This window comes from Protopterus annectens, chromosome 1.part2, assembly GCF_019279795.1.
Source record: "Protopterus annectens isolate FY-2018-M chromosome 1.part2, PAN1.0, whole genome shotgun sequence".
Classification (NCBI taxonomy): domain Eukaryota; kingdom Metazoa; phylum Chordata; order Ceratodontiformes; family Protopteridae; genus Protopterus; species Protopterus annectens.
The window spans coordinates 83,751,093-83,776,937 of NC_056727.1; positions in this window are offsets into that span (position 1 = coordinate 83,751,093).

Here is a 25,845-nt window from a genome sequence, read left to right on the forward strand (position 1 = left end):
GAACACAGCGGTTCTTAAATTGTGCACAAACAGTTTATCTAACCGAGTCTGTCACACAAAGCTGATGTCATCACGCACGCCCCTGTAGGCTGGTGGTGCTTAGTGATATCAGCCATAAATTTAAAGCTGTATATATAGAAAAAAAATAATAAAAAAAATTGGGAATTAAAGGGGCCACTCTGGAATTTTTGGCACCCTATTATTTTTTTTCCCTCAAAACCAGTAAATACCGAGGAATTTGGTATTGTTGAGAGGTATGATTAAAGTCAGAAAATAATAACAGACAGTTCAGTTTCAAACTTCATGCTCTTCATAAAATCCATGCTGATACAAAATCTACTATACTATCAACTTTATAAATTTGTAAGGGCAATATTTAAAAGTTTTACCTAGTTTTGAGCCTTTGTTCCCCCAATTATTTATGGCTTTGTCCAGCTTTCTTGCTCTTAGGGGTTGAGAGGTATGGCGGATAGCTGTCTTTGTTAGCTGTGTTTCTTAAGTTGTGAACAAAGGTTACAAAGATTTAAAAATCCTTCAGTTTAAATTCATGAACATACTACCTAGATGTTTAGTTTTGTGCATTATATACCTTACCATTTCCTTTAATGTCCTTCTAACACAGTCTGACACAGTAGTCAATAATACTTTATTTCCTACTGTGGGTTACCTTTGGTGATATGTTTGTTATATATTTGAATAGTATTCCTTAGCTAAAGTGAGATCTGATATAGATTATTATCTTGCACATTTGAATTCCACTTTGCTCATTTTGTTCCTTTAACAAGTGTTTAGTGGCAGGGGTTAACAAGGGTGAATTAAGGCATTTCCATCTTCTTGAGTTTAAAGGACATAGTTTGTTCTGAATTTTCATTAATTAATTGATGAAAATTGACAAGGATGACTGTGGGTTTTTGTCATTTTTCACAACTGACTCCACTCTGCATCTTCACTGTGAGAGAAATGGATTGATTGTAAATTTTCTGGTAAGGAGTGACACCAGATGATTGCAGAAGGGACTGCTTTGGAGGTGAAGGACCACATGATAAGTACTAGACAATAGTCACTTAAGATAATTTCCTAGTTATGATAAGCCAATGTATCTATGAGAAATATTAGTGCAAATATGATCAAATATGGGATATGGGTCACCTTGTCTGTTTGCTCAGATAGCTTGGTTTATCAACTTGATTAAATTTTATGTAACCAATACTCCAAACAGTTGACGTTTATATTTCCTAGCAGCATCAAGATTCTACTAATATGGTGCTGTTTTTAAGGTCTGAGGGATACATTTATATTACAGTTTGTTTCAGAAGGTTTAATGAGAAAGATAAAGAGGTGTGTAGTATATAAGCAACTGCAGTGTTAACTTTAATATTACTGTCAAGTTCTAAATTAATTAGCATCCTAATCACAAGTTGTGTTTGATTGTGTAATATTACTTTTCTTTACAAGTAACAAAACATTCCTTCATATTATTATGATTGGTCTAATCTCTCTAAAGAGGGAGTAGCAGAGCTCACAAATGCCTTGAATGTGCTTCTTCTTTTTGCCCTGTCTCTGATCGTTTTTTTTTTTTTCTGGTAAATCACTGAGGATTGAAGTCGATTAATAAAACAACGCATTAGAGCCTCAGACTTATATTGCTCCGAAAGTGTATGCTGATACTCCATTACTTTACTATGTGAAGTAAAGTAATATTTAAAATCTCTCACAGAAGTTGTGCCTTTATGCCCCATTAGTTTTGGTTTTGTCTATATTTCTTGAGCAAAGAAGTTGAGAAGCATGGTGGATAGCTGTCAAGAATAAAGTATGAGGTATAAAATGTTTCTATTTGCCATGATTCAGTAATGGTTTTAATGTCAGATTGTTCACTGTTCAGCCAGGCGTAAAGTTGTATGCATTTATTACTAGCAGTTCCCAATGTGTAACACCATAAATTTAACTCTTTCTGTAGGTGTTAAGGGTAATGTGTAGCAAAGTCTTAAAATAGTGGTATGTAATTTGTTTAACTTTGTTTAAGATTCAGGGAAACTTTTAAACAATCTTCAGTAGGAATTGTCTTTTAGTAAGATATAGCTCTTTCTTAAGAAGATTTAAATGTTCAGAAGTTGACTAGATTATATTAGGTTCATAGGTTCATACTAGGCTATCTGCCCTAGGGCATTTATAAGCCTAGCCAGAGGGTGTGTGGCTTTCACCACCCCTTAGGATGAGAATACTATGCCCATTTAGGGTTTAGTTTACTGTGCCTCTGTCTAGTAGTGACACAGAGATGACCCCCGGGGTAAACCTACGATCTCCCATCCACTCGTCAAGATTTCTCCTGAATAGAGTTAGTGAGGGGCTCTGCCTGACATGGATAGGGATTCTGTTCCAGAGTGTAGGGAGCCTCTGGGTTATGAATCTGTCCCTCCAGCACGTCCTATTTATTTCTGTGTTGAGGTTTATAGGTTCATAGGTTATATAGGTCCATATTTGGAAACTGTTCAATATTTGCACCAATGCAAGACCAGGTTATGGCTAAAAAAATGCCCTTTGATAATACACTTTCCTGGTTAAAAGTTGATAAATATATGAAAATGTCTTATCAGTCTTGAAATTAATTCATATACGGGATTCTGAGTTGTGAATTGTGTTAATGGCAGGACATCTATAGTATGGGTTGAAATCTCATGTTTTCTTATAAAGGTATTACCTATGATGCCCCTAAAGGATCAGTCCTAGGTCCATTTTTATTACATTATAGCTAGAGTGCAATGGGTCTATCAGCTATGGTGCTCCAGATTTGCAGATCTATGTGCACTGGAGAGGTAGAATCATCTTTGGGAGGCCATCTTAACTTGTAGAAGCATTTCAACTACTTATACTTTTAGTCAATTAAGAATGGACTAAAATCCAGTATCACAAAATGTTCATTCATGCATTTTGCTCAGAGTAATAACTTATGTCTCTTTATTATTAACAATTCCATATTTAACAATGAATACCTATACAGACCATATACGGGTAGTTGATAGTAAGATTGCATTTTGCTGTAATTGCAACCAACTCCTTCGAACAAATAATCACTGTTTCATTCAGTTACACTGGGAAAAGGCTCATTTCTGATCCCTATGTACAAATGTCTTAGAGAATAACATCTTCTGTTGACCTTAAAGAATAAAATATTTAATGAACCGTGAAATGAGTTGAAGGTTTTTTCACTAAACAAGTCAGTGGTCTTAAACTTTCTCACTGTCATTATTATAATAGTCTCCACTACCTGTAATAAAACCATACTTATCAGTTTTGTTGAGTAATATACTTAATTTACAAAAAAAATAATATTGCTTGACCCACTCCATGGAATAGAGCAACAGAGCCCAAACATGACTCAGGCAACTCTTGTTCAGTTAGAAACCTGTCCTCTTGAGTAGCCAGCCAGGGTGGATAGAAAGCAGCAGCATTTTCCTAGCAAAGGCAGAGTTTTAGCAAAACATTCAGTGTGACTGGCGGAGACTAATACCACTAGTGCAAAGATTTGTGAATACATAATATATGTGCAAAGGTATTTGATATTAAAGTAGTAAGTTTAACTTCTAATATTGATATGACTGTTTTTTTGAAGTCTAAGGGACACACTTGTACAAATGATGTAAATATAAATGTGCAAACTGTAGATAGCATAATGTATATAACAAAAATAGCATAATGTATATAACAAAAAAGCGGAATGAGTCCCAATAATTAACATCAATGATCAGTAAGACAAGGTGCTACAACTGCCACTCATTATGGAAATAACACATTTTTAATAAGCAAAGCTTTTGAGCAGAACAATATCTTCTTCAGTGTAATAACATGCCAACAGTTAAAACTTCCATATATACAAAAAAGTCTCAGGAAACATCAATTAAATAATTAATTACATACAATTAAAGTCATATAACCTGGATCCCTTCCACTTTAAAACAAGAAATTTGCTTCATTTGTAAAACTGGTTTAACACTATTCATAGCAGTAAGACCAGGTTGATCATCAGCCGTAAAAGAGTTTATCCGCTTATACTCAGTAAATTTAGTTAGTGCAACTACATAATCACCACATTTATTGTTATAAATCCTTTGTACCATTCTAAATTTAAATTAATGTCCTTCACCATTTAATGCAATATGTTTGTATAATGCATTGGTCTCAGCTCCCTTCTTATCTCAGATAAATGTGAGCATATTATTTCCTTTAACTTACAATTAGTTTTGCCTATATAGAACTTGTACATTTTACACAATTAGCAAAATATACTAAATTATCTGTATTACATGTAGCTGAAGTTTTAAATGTAGATTCATAGGTTCATAGGTTGGTACTAGGCTTTCGGCCCTAGGGCTTATACAAGCCTAGCCATATCAGTTCCCTGGCTATTTCTACCCAGGACATTTACTTCCCTGGTCCCCTGTCTAGCAGGGCGACTGACATGATCCCCAATGTGAGTTTCCTATCTCCCATCCAGTCATCAAGGTTCCTTTTAAAGCGGGCCATAGAGGTCATGCCTGGGCAGTCTATTAAAGAGTACGGGGAGTCTCTGGGACAGGAACCTATCCCTCCAGCATGTTTTGTTCATTGTGATGACTGACCAGGATTAGATCCCTGGAGTGCGTGGCTCTGAGGGACTGGGATTTCTTTAAGTATAGCATGTCCAACAGCTCTGGGTTTGACATGGCCTTGAATGTTAAGCAGAGATTGCCTCTGAGTAGACGATATGTAATAGAGTATAGCTGGAGATTTTTTTAGACAGTCAGCATAAGGCATCTGCTTTAGGCCTGTGATTCTTTTAGTGAGGTATTTCTGTGGCCTTTCCAACTGTTCCATGTGTCTTGTAAGGTACATACCAAATGGGGTGTTGTACTCTATAATGGAGCTAATGAGGAATGAGTACAGTGTGACAATTACCCACTGTTTTCTGGATTAAAAGCCTTTAATGATGAGATGTGCCACATAGAAGGATTTCCTGACTGTTGTGGTGATGTGGTTATCGAAGGTGAGATCACTGTCCACCTGTGTCCCTAAGTCTCTTATCACACTTTCAATGTTTACTGTACTGCCACATATGTGGTAATTCATGGGTACATAGTTTTTCTCAAAGGGGATACCTATACATTTCTTGGCATTGAGCTTGAGCCCATGGCTTTGGCTTTGGTACCAAGCATCTGTCTCTGTAAGGCCCTTTTATAGAATATACACATCACTTGGGGATTCGATAATGGCTCCCAGTTTGCAGTCATCTGTGAACTTTGTTAGCCAGAGTCCCTTGGTGTTGGCCTGTACTTTGGAAAGTTTCCATGTTTAAAATCACAACAGGGAAAGGGTGGGTGACTGGATAGGAAACAAAACAAATTTAAATAGTAAGATGACTGCAGTAGTTTAAATATATTTCGCTGGATGCAAAATGGAGTTCAGATGTTTTGTTTGGTACAAGACTGAGGAGAGATTTTCAGCTTCCAAAAGTCTAAAAGACAAAGATGACTGACTGCTCATGTAATACAAAATGCCAGGAGGGTGAAAATAGATTCAAACACTAAGCTACAGTGATTATTTTCCCAGCCCCCACTAATACATTAAGTACTAACCTCCACGTGTTTGCACACTCATTACTGATTTTTCCCGTCTCACTGTAAAATCTAAGCTTTCAGAAATTCTAATGTACTGGTGATCATGGACAAGCAGCTGAGAGTCATAGGACTCAGTGAACTACAATTTGCTATAGGTTCTGAAGTCACTGTGCTCCACTATTGGCTTCATTGGATTGGATCCTTCTAGAGCTTGTCTGTTACAACCTACTCCCATCCAGAGTCTTTTTTTCAAGACTTTGTTATGTGTAGAAAGCACTGAACTGTGAGTAATGCGCTTCATGAAAAAGGGAAGAAAAAAAAAGTGTGATGAGCTGCACCATTGGGCTTATTCTATACTGGTAAGAGCTTTGTTCCCTGCACCATTGGGCTTATTCTATACTGGTAAGAGCTTTGTTCCCTGCACCATTGGGCTTATTCTATACTGGTAAGAGCTTTGTTCCCTGCACCATTGGGCTTATTCTATACTGGTAAGAGCTTTGTTCCCTGCACCATTGGGCTTATTCTATACTGGTAAGAGCTTTGTTCCCTGCACCATTGGGCTTATTCTATACTGGTAAGAGCTTTGTTCCCTGCACCATTGGGCTTATTCTATACTGGTAAGAGCTTTGTTCCCTGCACCATTGGGCTTATTCTATACTGGTAAGAGCTTTGTTCCCTGCACCATTGGGCTTATTCTATACTGGTAAGAGCTTTGTTCCCTGCACCATTGGGCTTATTCTATACTGGTAAGAGCTTTGTTCCCTGCACCATTGGGCTTATTCTATACTGGTAAGAGCTTTGTTCCCTGCACCATTGGGCTTATTCTATACTGGTAAGAGCTTTGTTCCCTGCACCATTGGGCTTATTCTATACTGGTAAGAGCTTTGTTCCCTGCACCATTGGGCTTATTCTATACTGGTAAGAGCTTTGTTCCCTGCACCATTGGGCTTATTCTATACTGGTAAGAGCTTTGTTCCCTGCACCATTGGGCTTATTCTATACTGGTAAGAGCTTTGTTCCCTGCACCATTGGGCTTATTCTATACTGGTAAGAGCTTTGTTCCCTGCACCATTGGGCTTATTCTATACTGGTAAGAGCTTTGTTCCCTGCACCATTGGGCTTATTCTATACTGGTAAGAGCTTTGTTCCCTGCACCATTGGGCTTATTCTATACTGGTAAGAGCTTTGTTCCCTGCACCATTGGGCTTATTCTATACTGGTAAGAGCTTTGTTCCCTGCACCATTGGGCTTATTCTATACTGGTAAGAGCTTTGTTCCCTGCACCATTGGGCTTATTCTATACTGGTAAGAGCTTTGTTCCCTGCACCATTGGGCTTATTCTATACTGGTAAGAGCTTTGTTCCCTGCACCATTGGGCTTATTCTATACTGGTAAGAGCTTTGTTCCCTGCACCATTGGGCTTATTCTATACTGGTAAGAGCTTTGTTCCCTGCACCATTGGGCTTATTCTATACTGGTAAGAGCTTTTTTCCCTATAAGAGACCTGCAAAATATGTACAGCCTTAGTAATCCAGGCCTGAAGCTCAAATAATCCATGATAAGTGCAAATAAATTCATCTGAAGCTGCAATACGCTCCAGCCAGTAAACAATGTATTAGTAGTAAGTCCACCCAGCCATTATCCTAAACACACTGAACTGCAAGCAGTTATAGTCATCCCTATCCCCCCCCCCCAAGTATTCCGGTCAAAATCATGTACCAGCACTTCCTCACAATTTCTCTAGTTAGCCTGATTTAGATGGGTATCTTGAAACAGTGTAAGAATTGTCTCATGCTGTCTGGCGATGCCCTGTTACTCAAACATCTTTACACGATGTGTGGGAGATGTACATATATATTATGTCTTTACAGGGAAAATCTTACACACATTAAACTCAAGACACCAAAATTATCAGCAGTACACCACCCGTCACATCTCAACAAGGCAACTATAATGCACAGAATCCATAAACTTCCAAAACATCCAAAACACAACAGACACAAACCACACTCAACAAGTTAACCCTATATCCTCACATAGCACATGGAGTCCCAAAGACACAGACGGTGAGCCTATAAGGCAGGCATCTAGCCACCCAAACATTCTTGTTATTGATGACTCCATTGTAAGACATACAGATGTATCTCTTACCAGACTGAGCAAGGAAAGAGTGACCGTTAATTGCTTGTCTGCAAGCAGGATCCATAAGATCCCAAACACACACACACACACACACACACACACACACACACACACACACACACACACACACACACACACACACACACACACACACACACACACACACAGACCTTGGGCAACAAGTACTAGTATGACTCTATCATAGTACATGTCAGTGTCAATGAATTGAGATGTACCTCACTGGACTATATGAAGAGATTCATGATGAAGTTCTCAGATTATGTGTCCCAGACAAATATGAGCCTTGCACTGAACAACAGTCTACCTTCTCCAATCAAGATGTTGCAATATGGTAGAAATTACTTGCCTTCAATAATTGGCTTAGTTTTTGATAACTTTTGAATGGGGTGCAGTATTTATCAGCCTGGGAGGATATGATTGACAAGCCACACTGTTTTGACTGAGATGGCCTGCATCTTTCCCCACTAGGTTTTCAATTAGTGACAAAGACATTGCTCATCTGAATGGTACGATTTTTTAGGCAATGCAAACCTGATAATCCTGCCAACATAACAAAGCAAGTAAAGAAAAATATAATGGTGTTACTGATCAGTCCTAGGAGCCTATACAAGCAACTCCACTCCCAGCAAGATCTTCTCATCCTGGAGAATGTAGAAGTCTGGATAGTGACTGAAACATGGTTTAAAATGGTAGAGGGCACTCCAGCTGTATATGGCTATATGCCTTCCACACATTTAAACCCACTATTGAGCAGAAGGGGGGAAAAGGTGCAGGTATCTCAGTCTTCTTCCAGACTAGTAAAACAGAATGATGCACTAGAACTTGTTCATGACCAAATAACCATCAGGAAGGTTTCACACCATATATTAGCTAGCTATAGAACTCTCTCTATGATCCAGGAAAGCTACTTCTCGTTTCTACTTGAACTGGAACTACTCACTATTAAACTCAACACCAGTTTCCTGAGTAATCTAAACCATACCATGATAAGATGGGGAACCTACACCACTAGTAGTGCACAACCATATAGATTCCTGCACTTGGTCAGTAAAAAACACCTTGGAAAACACCTTGGAACAATTAGTCAGAGTACCTTCTGGGGGAAACAACTTTTGCAATCTTGTAATTACTAATATGGGGACATCTTACAACATCCCTTGTGAATCTTTGTCACTTGTTAGGTCTGACCACAGAGCTGTTTCCTTCAAAATAAAATTGAAACCAGAGACCGCTTCCACCCAATATATCATCAAAAATCTCTCTAAGACAAACTACCTAATCCTAAATGACACTTTGGCAAACTTCAAATACCCTCCAAACTCAGTTATCTTTGCTGAATACATGGAAATGTACAGCATCATTCTATACCAGCTGCACAGATGTAGCTCTTTCCTGTAGAAACAAGTGCGGGCAAACCCAAGAAACAAGCTCCCATGGTGGAACCATAATTTCAAGGAGCTTTAAAATAAAAGAAAGACAATTTTGGCCAACAATAATAATAATAATTCCCAGAATAATAGAGCCCTCATCACTGAAATAAACAAATAATATGGGAGTTTAATAAAATCCTCCAAAGCCAAATTTCAGGATAAAATGGCCACCAAAGCTAAAGACAATCACAAGGCCTTTTTTAGTTATGTTCATAATCTTGGAAGCACAATGCAGCAGTGCACTGAACAGATTATGAACAATGTTACCTACAAGGAGGCCAAAGATATAGCAAACCTATGAAACACAGCTCCACACAAACAAATAAATCCAAAGCAAGCAAGGAAGCTGAGCCAATAATCCACACATCAGAACATCCTGGTCTAAATAGTGCTGTGTCCATTAGCTCTGTTTTAAGACTAAAAGCACATTTTTTTATGTGATGAAATGGGAGGGGGGCTATATTTGGACATCAGGACTACAGCATTTAGTTTAGTACAATATGTATATTTTATCTAGTAGTATGTGTTTTTATCTACATTATTTTTATGTTATGACTTGAAAAGTTGGGAATTAATGCGGGCTCTTTAAGAGGCATATGATGTATTTAATTAATTGATTAATTAATAGGTTCGTGTATTTAAAGGTTGTTGGGGGGGCAGATGTATTTGTTATGAAGAAGTTTTCATTGTGGAGACAAAAGCGCCGAATAAATAGTGTGTGTGGATTATTGGCTTGGCTTCCTTGCTTGCTTTGGATACAGCAAACCTAGCAAACTTACTGGCTGATAAATTCAGCTCAAACTTGACCCTCCATTTATCCTACTAGATATACTTGAAACTGACTCACCTCCAGCTATCACACAAGGCCAAGTCCTAAATGTGCTATAAAAAGCTAAAAATACTGTGTTGATGGGTCCTGACAATATCCCTGGATAAATCTTAAATAGCATGAAGCATGCTTTAGTCTCTCTCCAACAACACTGATCAACCTCAGCCTCCATACAGGTTTTGTACCGAGTGAATGGAGAACAGCTATAGTCATACCTCTGTATAAGGGAGTACCTTTCACAGACCCAGAAAATTACAGACCCATAATTCTGACCAGCCTTTTATGCAAAGCCATGGAAAGACTCATCATGGAACTAATCTAAGGACATGAGGAATCTCCAAACACTGGAATTATCTCAATTTGGATTCATCAAGAGCAGGTCATGCTTACTCAGCCTGGTGGACTTTTTTGAAAAGGATGCCGAAGCAATTGATAAATGTAAAATAGTACACATTACAAACATCAACTTCGCCAAGACTTTTGACACAGTTCCTCACTCAGGCATAGTAGAAAAGCTAAATAAACTGAGAATAAACCTCTGCTTTACCTATTGGATTGCCAGCCAGCTCAGCAACAGGATGCATAAGATCAAAATAGGGGACTCTACCTCCACACAGAGACCAGCCACCAGTGTTGTCCTCCAGGGTTTAGTGCTGGGACCTCTCCTGTTCAGAATCTAATTCTCTGAAGTAAAAGCCAATACCAACAAAGTTTGCATATGACTAAATGCTGGGAGCAGTCACTGAATTCCGAAATGACTTAACCATCCTTTAGGAAGGTTTGTCTCAAACAAATAACTCATGTCAGAATCATGGACTGAAAGTACATGCTAAAATAAATGCATTATCATTTCCTTTGGGAAATCATTTATCCCAGGGAAATACCACAGTAAGAATATGCCCCTAAGCATTGACCCAGTTGTTTGGTATTTGGGATCTTATGTAGACAGTCAAATATCTTTTGACCAACATGTTTCCACTGTCATAAGAAAGTCCTTATATATTGTGCAGTTTATAAACAAAGGGATTGCATCTAAGTCTAGAAACTTTATTGTTCCCCTTTACTCAGCCTTCATTAGGCCAGTCACTGAGTATAATGCCCCCTTTGGCCTGTATCTGCCCAGAAACATGCAACAATTGGAACACCAGCACAGATACCTTATCTAAAGGATACAAGTCCTAAACAATATGAACTATGTGGACCAACTCAATGTCCAGCCACTATACTCAGTACAGACTACTGAGGTGACCTGTGTCTGGTATACAATGCATCCTTGGACAGAATACTGATGGATCTACTGCACATTACCAAGTTAAATGGCATCACAAGTGCATGGTCAAGGGATCTAAATTTCTTCTACAACATCAATAGAACTGTTTGGAGGGAGAGTTACATCTTGCAGTGGATAACACTAATCTAGAATGGACTGCCCAGCCACATAAAGAAGCTCATCCTTTTCCATATTCAAGCAATTTGGATCTATGGATGAGAAACAGACAATTTACCCCAGTACTATCCCCTGTACTACTAATGGACAGAGGATGCTCCTAAATGCTTTTTCCCTTGCACAAGTCCCTTCAAATTATCTATTGTATGATCCCAGTTATTCTCATAGGTTCATAGGTAGATACAAGGCTATCGGCCATGGGGCCTATATAAGCCTAGCCAAAAAGGTTCCCTGGTTTTCGCAACCCAAGAAAATTATTTTCCTGTGTCCCTGTCAAGCAGTGTCACAGAATTGATCCCCAGGGTGAATTTTCTATTTCCCATCCAGTAGTCTAGGTTTTTCTTAAAGAGGGCCAGTGAGGAGCTTTGCTTGACATGAATGGGTAGTTTGTTCCAGAGTATGGGAAGTATCTGGGACAGGAATTTATCCCTCCAGCATGTTCTGTTTAATGTGGTGACAAGGTTCATAGGTTCATAGGTTCATAAATTAGTACTAGGCTAACTACCCTTGTGGGCCATTTCAAGCCTAGCCAATTACTAAATGTGAGAATCAAACCCTGCACCTTGTGTCGGTAAGGTAAACACCTTAACCATTATGCCATCCTCCCACCCAAGGTTTAGGTCCTTGGAGTGTGTGGTTCATGGAGATTGGGATTCCTTTAAGTGTAGCATGTCCAACAGCTCTGGGTTTGACATAGCTTTGAATGTTAGGCAGAGATTGCCTCTGAGTAGGCGATATGTGATGGAGTAGAGCTGGAGGTTTTTGAGACGGTCTGTGTTTGGCATCTGTTTAAGGCCAGTAATCCTCTTAGTGAGGTATTTCTGTGGCCTTTCCAATTGTTGTAGGTGTCTTGTGAGATAAACGCCAAATGGGGCATTCTACTCTATAATAGTTCTGATGAGGGATGACTAGATAGGAACAATGACCTTCTTTTTTCTACAGGAGAACCCTTTTGTGATGAGTTGTGCCACATAAAAGGATTTCCTGACTACTGTGGCAATGTATTTATCAAAGGAGAGACTACTGTCTACCTGTGTCCCGAGGTCTCTCATCACACTTTCAGTGTTTAGTGAACTACCGACTATGTGGTAGTTCATGTGTACTGAGTTTTTCCCAAAGGGGATGACAATGCACTTCTTGGCATTGAGCTTGAGGCCATGACTTTGACACCAAGCATCTGTCTCTGTGAGACCCTTTTGTAGAATGTCTGCATCATTAGGTGATTATATTATGGCTCCCAGTTTGCAGTCATTTGCAAACTGTGTTAGCCAAAGACCTTCTGTGTTGGCCTGCACTTCAGAGAAGTAGATGCAGAACAAGAGAGGACCCAGGACTAAACTCTGTGGTACTCCACTCATCATTGGTCTGAAGTCGGATTTGGAGTCAGCTACTTTTACTTTGTAGGTTCTATCAGTGAGCCAGTTGGCCACCCATCTTGTGACACAGGGATTTATGCCCAGTTTAGTGAATTTATCTATAATTCCAGAGTGGGGTATGGTATCAAAAGCCTTGGCTAGGTCAAGAGAGGCTGTGTGCACTACCTTGCCCTTGTCTATGGCTCTAGTGACTGCTTCAAAGAAGTCAATCAGGTTTAGTAGACATGATATACCTTTTACAAATCCAAACCGAGTGGGGCCCAGGCTTTGGAGGTTACCTATGTCTTTGATTATAAGCTCCAAGATGATATGTTCCATGGCCTTGCAGTCCAGTCTCATCAGGCTAATTGGGCAGTAGTTTCCGGGGTCTGTGGTGGCACCCCATTTGTGGAGTGGGATAACTGTGACTGTGTGCCATTTAGTAGGCACATAGCCTGAGGTAAGGCTATGATTGAACATGGTACTTAGGTGGGGTGCCAGTTCATTCTGTAGTTCATGCAGCACACAGCTTGGGATGTTGTTTGGTCCCATGGATGCTGTGCTCTTGCTTTGGAGAGTGCAATCTTTACTTGTTCATCCGTGATTACAGGGACTTTGCATTCTTTTGGTATTAAGATGGGCCCTTTGGAGGGTAAGAGGGGGATAAAGTTAGCATTGAACCTATCTGCCAGGATGTTGGCAATATCAGTTGATTCCGTATGTTTAGTGCCATTGTACTGTAGCTCAGAGCAGATCTGAGTGCTGCCATTAAGATTCTTGACATAGCTGTAGAATGCTCTGTGGTTGTCGTTGGAATCCATGGCAATTTTATTTTCATAACTGGCTTTGGAGGATTTTATGAGGGATCTCAGCTTCTTGCTGAGGCTGACCAGGGAGTCCCTCCAATCTTGGGATTTTACTCTTTTTTGCAACACCTTCTTCCTTCTGTTGTAGAGTTTTTTTTTTTGGCAGGGGACCAGCAGATTGGATTTCTTTTTTGGAGGATAGCATGTTGGTTCTTTTGGGGATGGCACAATCCATGCACTTGTGTATGTGCTTATACAGTGCATTTGTGTAAGATGCAGCAGTCATACCTCTATTTTCCATCTGCATGGGTGTCATGAAGTTTGGCACTTCTGTCTTAAGAACCATGAAGTTGGCTTTGGAGTAGTTTTTGATGGTGGTTTCCTTAATGGGGGGTGGGGTGGGATATGGATGTATAGGGTGATTAGCTTGTGGTCAGATCTGACCAGTGAGGAGTTGACCTCTGGCATGGAACATCAGTTACCCATATTGGTAATGACCAGGTCCAGGATATTGCTTCCCCTGGTGGGGGTCTGGACAAGCTGATCCAAGGCATTGGAATTTATGAATTCCAGAAAATGTTGAGCAAATGAGTTGGTACATGAGTAGTTTTCCCAGTTGATGGTGGAGTAGTTGAAATCGCTCATAATTAAGGTATTGGGTTGTACCTTAATATTTTCCAGTATCTTAAGAAATGAAGAGTGGGAATCCTGGGGCATGGTGGGGGATCTGTAACAAGCTATAACCTGGATTGCAGTCTTGCCCAGTGTTAGTTGCATTTGGATAATTTCTGATGCATTATGTTGAGCAACTAGCCTGGAGGTGTGGATATCCTTAATGAATATGGACACACCTCCGCCTTTAGTGTTTCGGTCCAGGTTAGGTGGCTGAAAGGTGTGGTATGAATTATAGCCTGATAATGCAAGGGTGCTCTCTGGAGCCTTGAACCAGGTCTCTGTCACTGCACAGATGTCAATATTCTCCATTTTAAGGAGTGCCTTGAGTGAGTGTATTTTGAGGTCTAGACTTCTAGCATTGAGTAGCATTACCCTCAGAGTTTGCTGGCTTGTACCTGTTACGGTGGTGAATTTGTCATTTGAACCTTGCCTAAAAAAGGTACTATAGGGGTGGCAAGAGCCTTAGCCAGTATCCGGAATCCCAGGGGTGACAGATGCAGGCCATCTCTGGCAAAGCATCATGGTCCGTCGACCATGTCACTCCAGGCAGACAGATACTGGATCCCCTTAGAATGACACCAGAAACTTAGGCAAATTTTGAAGTCAGTCATTTTGTCCTTGTACTGTGGTATCATTCTGTGCAATGGCAGGATTTTACTCAGGGCTCGGGTCATAACTGCTGGGCTACAAGATCCGAGAGCTCCTCCATGTCTCTTTTCATGTAGTCCAAGGAGGTACGTCTCAAGTCATTCACACCAACATAGACAATGACAGAGTGGAATTTGTACTTGTTGTGGAGTGACCTAAGTGCATGTGTTATGTGGTAGATCCTGGCACCCGACAGGCAGCTGACAGTAACTTTCTCCTTGTTTAGCCTGGTGAGTGGGACATCAGTGTGCCCAACTACAGAGTCACCTATGACTAGAGTGTTGGGTATGTTGTTTTGCCTTATAGGCTGACAAAAAAATTGTAAACCAAGTTCCAAACAGACAAAAAAGTGTTTAAACAAGCACCAGACTCCATGCTCAGATACTGTAAAATGCTCCTTTAATGCAAGGACTCCAAACGAAGTAATACTCCTAAGTACAAAATCCAAGACAGAAACAATAGCGTGAAGTGCTTTTCATCCAGATATTATCCAGACTTCATCAGGTCTGATGAAGTCTGGATAATATCCGGATGAAAAGTGCTTCACGCTATTGTTTCTGTCTTCTCATTTTGTACTTAGGGATATTACTTTGTTTGGAGTCCTTGCATTAAAGGAGCATTTTACAGTATCTGAGCATGGAGTCTGGTGCTTCTTTAAAATCATTTTTGCCTTATAGGCTGAGGTTGAGTGGCACACTGATTTTGTGGGCTATGTGTCATTTGGGTAGTGTTGGGGGCTGGTGGTTGTCTGAGTTTCAGCTTGGGAGGTCTCTGTTGCTTGGACAGATATTTATTGAGAGCCTTCGTGAATGTGGCTGTGTGCTTTGTGTGGGTTTTGAAGGACTATGTGTTGAGTGTGATGTGGTGCAAGTCTTAACCTTCTCCTCTTGACTGTCTAGTCCATGCTTGCCTGGAGAGAGCGTGACTTCCAGTTTGGTTATATAAGTGCATCTCTCACAGGTTGTAGTGTTGGGTGGTAGGAGGAGAGGATTGTCAGTGTACATGAGGTAATTGCTACATTGTCCTAAGATGCCCACATTCATTAGGGGTAATATATAATTATTGACCATGGGATGGGTAGGACCAGTTTAACACTAAACGGGCTAGATTAATTCATGAATGAAAAGGGAAGCTGTCTAGCTTTGAAATGGTCCACAACAGCAGCTAGCCTTGTACTTACCTATGAGCCTAAATACCATCCTAAAATGCCCTCCACAGTATTGCATAGGATGCCATCCTGGAAGTCCTTGAGTATTAGTATGCACTCTGCACACTTCCCATCTTACTGCTAACACCTTACATTTTCCCATTATCTGGGTGAGATGATGGGAGCCTGGTTTGAGAGGACATATACAACATGTGTCAGGGAGGGTGAAACAGATGAATGAAGAGAGGCTTCATATATGGTTAATGCCAAACATCTTTAGTTGTAGCCAAACATGTTTTTTTTTTATGATTAGTAGTGTTGAAATACTAACTTGCTATCATTGCAATTTTATTTTATTTATTTATTTTATTTTACATTTGTTTACCGGGCTAGTCCAACTGGATATATTTCCATTTTCAGCAGAGGCCCGGGGAGAAAAACTCCACATTAAGGTTAATACAAACAAGTCATTACATAAAGAAAGCAAATAGTTAGTAAAAAATACATACAGAAATAAGGTTCAATCTAAAATATAAAGGAGAAAATTTATGCTAGGAAGGACATTTTAATTCTATTTACAGTATAGGAATAGGGGAGTTATACTTTAGTAGAACATTCATAAAGAGTAAATATACATAAGCAATTAAAAACATACAACCATACAGCTTTGTTTATTAAATTGTATCAGAGATTAATTAACAAAGGAGTTTTGAGATAGTTCTTCAGAAAGGAGTGAGTAGGAAGAGGTAAGAGAAGGTAAAGGTCATTAGTAGAATCATAAGATTAGTCAGGATTGATGCATGGGCATAGCCAGAGTGTTTTTAGGTGTTGTTTGAGCTTTTGTTTGAAGAGGAAGGGTGATGATGTAGTACTTAGAGTGGTAGGTAGTGAATTCCAGTGTTTACCTATGGTGTTGGAGAATAGTGAATCGCCTGCAATGTTATTGGACTTAGCTAGCTTCACAAGAGGTTTATTTGAGGAGCGTAGTGAATTTAGATTAGAATAGGGAGAAATAAGGTCAGAAAGTATAGGGGTATTTTTCGGTTGGTGAAATATCCTGTGAATAAAGGTAAGTTGGGAGAGTAATAGTGTATTTTTCAGTTCTAGCCAGTTTAGTTGCAGTAGATTTTGACAGTGGTGAGTTCTAAATGGGTTTCCAGTAACAAATCTAGCAATGCTATTGTATGCATTTGCTAGTTTAGTAAGGTTTTTTTTCTTTAAGTTAGTGTATATGGGAGAGGCATAAGGAAGAGTAGAAATAAGATGAGATTGAGCAAGTGTAATTTTGGCCTGTGGAGCTAGAAAGGTTTTAATTCTAAATAAGGAGCCAGATTTTCTATTTACGGTTTTGATAGTATTATTAATGTGGTTATCAAAAGTGAGGATATTGTCAATTGTAATACCTAACAGTTTTGTGGTAGAGTCAGGGGCTATCTGTGTACCATTATTGGAAGTAATAGAGAAGTCTAAGGGGGGGGGGGCTTACTATTAGGTCTGAAAAGCAGGAGTTTGGTTTTATTGGCATTCAAGAGTAGGCAGCGTTTCAAGAACCATGCCTCAACTGTGGTAAATATGTTCTGTGTTAGGGTTTGAAGTTCAGAGGAGGTATTGGCAGAGCATATGAGAGTTGAGTCGTCTGCACATTGAATACATGTAGCTTGAGGTATTGCTACATGTAAGTTATTTATGAATAAAGAGAAAAGGAGAGGACCTAGGATGGAACCTTGTGGTACTCCACGAGTGACTGGCAGAAGAGATGAAAGTGTGTTTTCCCAGAGAACAGCCTGTTGCCTGTTACTAAGGTAGGAAGTAAACCATTGAACCACTTTGGTATCTAGTGAGAGAGATTCAAGGGTTTTTAAGAGCAAATGGTGGTTTACCATGTCAAAGGCTTTTGACAGGTCTAAGAAGAGTGCAGATAATAGGATGCTATTATTGCGGTTTCTATTGATACACTCGGTAAATGATAAGAGAGCTGTGGTAGTGCTATGAAATGGCCTAAAGCCATGTTGGCAGTTCGCTAGTAAATTGAATTGAGTTAAGTGGTGCATTAGCTGATGATGAATACATTTCTCCATAATTTTGCTAAGGGTGATAGGAGAGCTATAGGTCTATAGTTAGAATACTCTTTTGAGCTGCCTCCTTTATGTAAAGGGATTATGTGGGAAATTTTCCAGATAGCAGGGATGGTTCCTTCAGTGATGGTTCTATTTATAAGGAGGGATATAGGATAAGCTACTGCTTCGGACGCTTTTTGAAGGTATTCAGATGGTAACTGATCTGCAGATGGGGTACAGGGTTTGAGTTTTAGGATGAGTTTCTGGATGTAAGAAGTAGAGATAGGTTGTAGTTGAAATATGGGGAGATTAGCAGGTATACAGGTGGGGGGTATGAATTGTCAATAGTAAGTTGGTTTGCTAAAGACTTAATGGTGTCTGTGAAAAAGGAGTTAAAGACATTGGCAGTTTTGTGTGAGGTATTCATTTCAGCCCCTGAAGGGGAAGGTGTACTAGAGCGGCCTGGGTGTAGGAGCGAATTTAAGGTTGACCAGAACCTTTTGGGGTTGTTGTAGTGAGTTTGTTGTAGTTTACAGTAATAATTCTTTTTATCCAAAAAAACTGCTTTTTTAGTGCTATTTCTTAATTGTCTAAAGGTTTGATGGTCTGAAATAGTTTTTGTAGTTCTCCATTTAGCCCAAGATTTATTCCTAAGTAGTATTTTTTGTCTTGTCTCTTTGGACAGCCAGGGGGCAGGTTTAGATTTAACTCTGACAGATCGTTTTGGAGCATGTTGGTCGTGGATAGCTAGGAATTTGGTGTTGAAGTAATTGGTAGCATCTACAAGGGTTAGGGTTTTTAGAAGATTCCAGTTACAGGCTTTTAGTTCATTTTGGAATAGTAATGGGTTAAAGTGTTTATTGCTGCGTGAGACCCTGTAGGTAGGAGTATAATTAATGTCATTCTTTTGTCTTATGATGTAGGTTAAGGAATGATCACTTACATCATCAGGCAAAGTTCCTACTGTATATGTTTGTTGCAGTTTGTTAGTAAGAATCCAGTCTAAAATATTTTCTTTGTTATTGGATTTATTGATTCTTGTGGGATTATTAATTGTCTGAGTAAAGCCATGAAGATTTATATGGGATGAGGGATTGTTTGTATTGACAGAGGACCAATCACAATTAAAGTCACCTAGAATGATAGTTTCTTGTGGGTAAGAAGAAGATATACAACTTAGGATATTCTCAATTTTAGTGTAATTATTGCCAGGAGGAAGGTAGATACAGATGATATATAATGATTTATTAGGGTTTAGTTGTATTTTAGAAGTAAGGATCTCAGCTTTATCATCATTTAATGGGATGGCAGGTTGTGAAGAGATTTTTAATACATTTTTAAATAGAAGCGCTACTCCCCCACCCTTACGTTTTAAGTGGTCCATCCTCAAAATGTTATTTCCAGGGGGAAGTATTGCATTGTCTTTAGTACCTGGTTTCAGCCAAGTTTCAGTAAGACAGAGAATATCAAAGGAGTGAGTGTCAAGGAGGGCATGGAGATGGGCAATCTTATTATTAATGCTTCGGATATTCAGATGTCCGATTAGCAAGGCATTAGAAGCAGTTGTTAGTGTAGGTGGGGTAAAGTGTGAGATATTATATGTTGTGTCAGAGGAGTTAATAGTTGGTCCTGGGTTAGGGTGGATGTCACCATCACAAAGGATTGGTATTTGTAGTCCAAGTGATGGTTTGCATGTAAAGTTGGTTAGATATTTGAGCTTCCTTATGTTTGGATTGTTGAAGTTAATGTGAGTATGTCTATGGAATTTGGGTAGTAGGTAGTTAGGGGTGCTTATAATGTTTGAGTGAGTGTAAGTATGACTAGGATTCTGAAAGGCTGTTTGTCTGTGGCAGGTAGTAAAGTGGAAATAATTAGCTCTTTCATCAGAAGTAAGGAGATAGCTGAAGGTTAAGCATAAAGAGCATATGTATATGAATATTAGGTTAGTTAGTATAGTTTTAGATGAGAGACATATTGCTATGAGGAGTTTTAAGTCCTAGGAGGTAGGGTTAATATTTAAAAAGTAAGTTAAGTATGAGATAGGTGTTAGTTTTCCAGGGTGGATTAGTTAAGAGTATAAGTGGAAGGTGGATGTCAGGATAGTGGGAATTGGTAGAATAGAATTTAGGGGGATGAGGTGGGGTTATAGTAATTAAAAGAGAGACGATAGATAAGGTTGTTAAAGGAGGGACAAGAAAGGAGTTACATTAATAAGCAGTTAGAGGGCAATGTAAATAATCACTGACAAAGAACTAAAAATCAAGAAAAATTCTTTGTTCTTGATAAGTCTGTACTAACTTGAAGCATAAGTCTTTTCATTTTTAAGATGAAACTGTTTAGTATGCTCTCCTGTTTAATCTCCACTCAGGAAAATCCTTACATGAATTTAAAACATCTTGTGGGAAATGTTGAGGGTGATCAAACATAGGGACAAAACTTAAAAGAACACATAAAATCTGAGATCTAGAACTTGTGATCATTCCACATTATGACATTATAACATAACATTTTAATAACTTTGAAAGACACAGATGTTATAATATCCAACTTTGTATCATTAAGGTAATTTCAATTTATCTTAAACATTTTTATAAAACTATCCCTAAATAGTCTATCTTCATCATCATCACTATAATCATCATTATCATCAACACCTTTTCCCATTTTTTGATATGGGGGTGGGGTGTCATGTAAAAAATCACCCACCTTCTCTCCTCATACAATGCCAATCTCCAACCATCTTCAACAGTCATATCTGACTGCAGCAGGTCTTCTCTCACACAATCCATCCCTTTCTTTGCTAAATTCCCTCATTTCCTCTTGCCTTCTTCTTGCCTGCCTCACATCTCTCCCAGATTGTCTTATGCTTCCCTGTGCATGTGCCAGAGCCATCATAATATGTTCTCTGACCTTCTCTGCAATTGGAGATACTTAGGCTTTTGCTCTGATGTCCTCATTTCTTCATCTATCCCACAGTGTGCATCCTATCACCAATCTCAGGAACTTCCTCTCAATCACCCCTAGCTTTCTTAACTGCTCTTTCTTCCCTGCCCAGTTTTCTGCACAGAGCAGTAATACTGGTTTTACCACAGTTTTTTACACCATACCTTTTCAAATTATTTGACATTCGTCAGTCAGTTGGCTGCAGCCCCTCTGATTCTAGCTATGACCTCCTCATTTAGACTCCCCTTCTCCTCAGCCCCCTCCCAGATAATTAAACTTGTAACCTGTTCCATTAACTTCACTTATGTCTCAGTTTTCAGCTTCATCGTGCTTTGTTTCACTTTTACACTGACAATGGAATGCTTATTCACCAGTCATCTGGGATATGTCTTTCTGTTCATACTGCCATAGTACCCTCTGGAGCCATTTCTCCCCTAACTCACCCAGCATCTTGATCAAATATGTCATGGCCTTACCTCAGTCTCTTAGTTTCCCTGACTTCATTTTCCTTAGTGCTGTTCTGACTTCTTCTAGGGTGGACTATGTGAAGCCTCTATTCTCACCACTGGCAACAGGTAGGGGATGTACACACTGGGAGGAGGACACGTATGCACACAGTAAAGTGCAATTTCCCTTAAGAGCACACAGAGACCACAGTCAGTCTGGGGCTGGTTTCTCCCTCTTTCTCCAGATCACCAATAAGACTCCCCACTGGCACAGCTATAGGGTTCAGAGCTCAGCTGACTGGTCAAGCTAAAACCTCCAGCACCCTCTTTGTGCAACTAGTGCTTTGTGTCCCTGCCCATGTAGCTGACACACACATACTCTTTGAGGTTTGATTTATATACAGACACACACACTCCTCAGAAAGGCTGGCACAGGTTTACTAGCTATGTCCCCTAATGCCCAGACTATAAGGTAGTTTCCACTGCCAACAACCACTCTTATTAGCTACCTTTAAGGCCCTTAACAAAGGGTGTCCAATCCTACTGTGTAATATCACTATTAATCCAAATGGTAGTCTGACCAAGAGCAAGGCTATTTAGGACTGGCCTGTACAGTGTCGCCAAATAGAAATACAAGTAATCTAACAGCTTAAATATTTCTCAAAAGTATCAGCCACAATGATAGGTTTAAATAGATTTAATAATAAATAAAAGAACAAGACAATACTAAATATGTATTCACAGTGACTTCAGAGATATAAATCACAGGAAATATTTAAAATAACATTGCAGGACAGTCTGAAATGAATACAGAAAACATCTAAACTAATCTTTACTATATTCCTAACTATGTCTAAAAAAGTTACTATGCCCTAAACAACTTACAGCAAGGCAAGTGCAGAAGTTGCTGATGAGTGGATGTTCTTGCTAGGTCCAAGTCAAAATACAAAATGCACAGTTTTTCTCTGAGAGAGTTCTTAAATTAATACCAAATATTACTGCTGGGTTAGTTTGGATGACATAACTTTTTTTTCACCTGACTTTAGTTCCCAAGCTACCCATTTTGTCAGAAAGTACAAGCATTTTAGCATATCTCTGTGAAAAATACATATATCTCAGATGTTTGCAGAAACTGAAAGTCATAAACCAATAAAACACTTCTGCATCTCAAACCACTTCTCTTCCAAGACAATACAAAAAACTTCTAGCTCTAGACATTGTGTCTGCTACACTGAAACTGAAAGATAACCTTTACAGCACAATCATAAAACAATTTAATTTCAACATATTTTCTTGAAGTTTTGCAAGTTAAGTCTGTATGTTCTAGTTTCTACTGTTAAAACGTATAAATTTGCACGGGTATATAGTTTATATGCATTTCTATTCTAAGCCAGCAGGGCATGCTGTGGTTACATTTTAGCTCAGTACTTTACAAACCCTGTTCAACACACACTTCTGTACCAGTAGTTTAATATACACATAACATATAGTTATAATACATTTGTAAGACAAGCATATGAATCATGTTGGTATTCACAAATGACATATGATTATTTACAAAATTCCAGATAGCTGGGCTGGCAGTATTGTCCTATGTTACAGGCTCATGTTTTTCTTATTTCACTGTAGACCCTGTATGGAGCAATACAGCTTCTGTTGGATTTTCTGCATTCAAAAGCTGCTGGAAGTACTCCTTTCATCTGCCTTTGATGTATTGTGGATTATGTGCATGATGTTGCTGCATCTTTTATGAAGGATGTCTGTTAACTATCTGCTTTATCTTTTCTGTCTTTCCCTTTACCCGATTGTTCCATTTGCTGAGTCACTTTCCAGAAGCTAGTAGTGTTCTTGTGACTCCTTGTTCTTGGCTATTGCAATGGCTCTTTTCGCATCTCTATTAACTGACCAGTTTTCCATCTTAGTCTGGCCATCTTTTTTACCTCCCAGTTTTTCCTGTACTCCATCTTTCTTTTTATTACTTCCTGTATTTCTTCAGATAAGTGGTTTAAGCTTTCCTCTGTACCTTATTTTTTAGCTGGCGTGGTTGTATATATGTTCTATAATCATCACATATACACCTTTGATGCATTACCATCCTTCCTCAGTGATAAGAATCATTCAGTCACATTGAAATAAATAGTTTTTGTGTATTGTTAATCATCTCATCTGTAATCAGATTGAATCCAAAATTATGAATCACCTCGTGATGATGTGAGGTAGTGCCAGCTGTGCCAGGGAGAGTAGGGCAGTCAATGTGTAACATATGCCAGCATAGCTAGCTGGAGTTTTGTAAAGAATTATATGTCATTTGAATATCAAACTGATTTGTACATATTCTTGCAATAATATGTTTTGTAAAGTTGCTTCTGTTAAAAATGTATCAACAGTGGGTCCTTCTGGACAGAAAAGACATTTACATGTATGTTAGACTCTATTGTTGTAACTGATTAAATGTACATATTTTAACAGAGGATACTAAAAGGGAAAGGGTTAACCTCAGTTCAGCTGACCTTAAGAACTATAGTCTGAAATTAAATGCCTTGGTTTAGGCCATAAAGATATTATCTTAAAGATCTGAATGCTGCCAGTGAATAGCTTGTTTGTTTCTGCAAGAAGGGTAGAAGTGTTGGAATTGTTTAATGTTTCCAGATGCTGTAATAAATCTTAGCTAAAACTCTATGTGTGTATTGTGACACATCAGTTCCAGATCAAGGCTCAGTTTCTAGTGAGGGGATAGTGTGGAAACCACAGAGTCAGGTGACCTGGTAAGATGTCATTCTGTAACCAACACTGAACTTGTATTTAAATATCAGTGAGAGATCTGAGGTGCACTTTGTTTTTGGGACCTGACAAAGACACTCATCCACTTGTGTGTGTGTGTGTGTGTGTGTGTGTGTGTGTGTGTGTGTGTGTGTGTGTGTGTGTGTGTATGAAAATCCAAATCTCAAGAGAACGTGTATGATAGCTACTTTGAACATGGACACTGCAAGCACTAATTTTGCAGAGAGGGTGATAGAGGACTTGGTTTGCAACACCTGGCTAAGGACTCAGCTGTGTAGTGGTCAGTAGGGAGTTGCCTAGAGAGAAAGCCCAACCCCAAGACTGGAGTGTGCATTCCCTGTGTGCTATTAAGGGAAATTATACTTGGTGTAGAGGGCTGCACCTGAAAACACTGTGTGTGCCTTTTTTTTCTCAAACTGAGCATTTCCTACTGGTGTCAGTGGTGAGGATGATGCTCCTGGATCACTATCCCAGTGCAGGGACATCACACACTCCATCTGCAATTGGCTCCTTCCAAGATCAAGCAAGTGTGATCTTAGTAACTTTCAAGATACAACTTTGCTACTTCTCATGAAAGGGACCACACACAGACACACTTACTTAAAACCTATATACCATATATATTCTTCATTTCACTATAATTACCCTTATGTGCTATGCCACCAGTTATTCCCGAATTGCCTAAAAAGTCTGTGTTCCAGTTTTACAAAATTAGATCCTCATATTTAATAGGCAGTTATTTTTATTTCTTCATAAAAGATTATTTTTACACATTGAGGAAATACCCATTTAAATCCATTTTTTTTACTATCATGCATTATTTTTATAATTCTTTCACTTCTTCCATATGTTTAGCTCTTTATTATCTCATATCTGAATCAGTAGAATACATGAAGGATTTTAAATCTACAAATTTATTTTTTAGCGCTACATTACTTTTTTTCTAGGCCACCACACTCCCATTCCAAACATCAGGCCTGCTCATGTCTGACTCAATGCCATTCATTCCAAAAGGTTAGTGGTCTTCTCTCAGGTCTCTTAGGGTGAAACCACTTAGAGTATTGATCATCCAAGTAGAGACAGGGGGTGTTTATTGCTGTCATTGGTGTTGTGCATGAATGACCTAATTCCTCCTCCTGCATGAGAAAATGGACACCTACATCACTGTAGGAAATGTCTATCTCATTTTGCTGTCTTGCACATTGCCAGTAAATTCTACCATCACCTCTTTGGCAACATTGTCAGTCCATTGGCCCCTGTTCTTATGACTGTGTCCTCATGCTCTGGCAGAGATCATTCCAGGTAGTATGCTACATGGATCATCCAGGATTCACTCACTCCCATCAAATATAGACACATACATCCTCCCAGCCTGCGCCATCAAGTGTCTGTGCTACTAATTGAATATGAGTTGCTTGGGGTAAAGTCAAGGGTTTATTTATGCCACAAGTGAGGCATTGCTCTACATTACCTTTGCCCAAGGCTTCATGGCTACATGAAACCTCCCCATTTTGTAAATCTCTTATG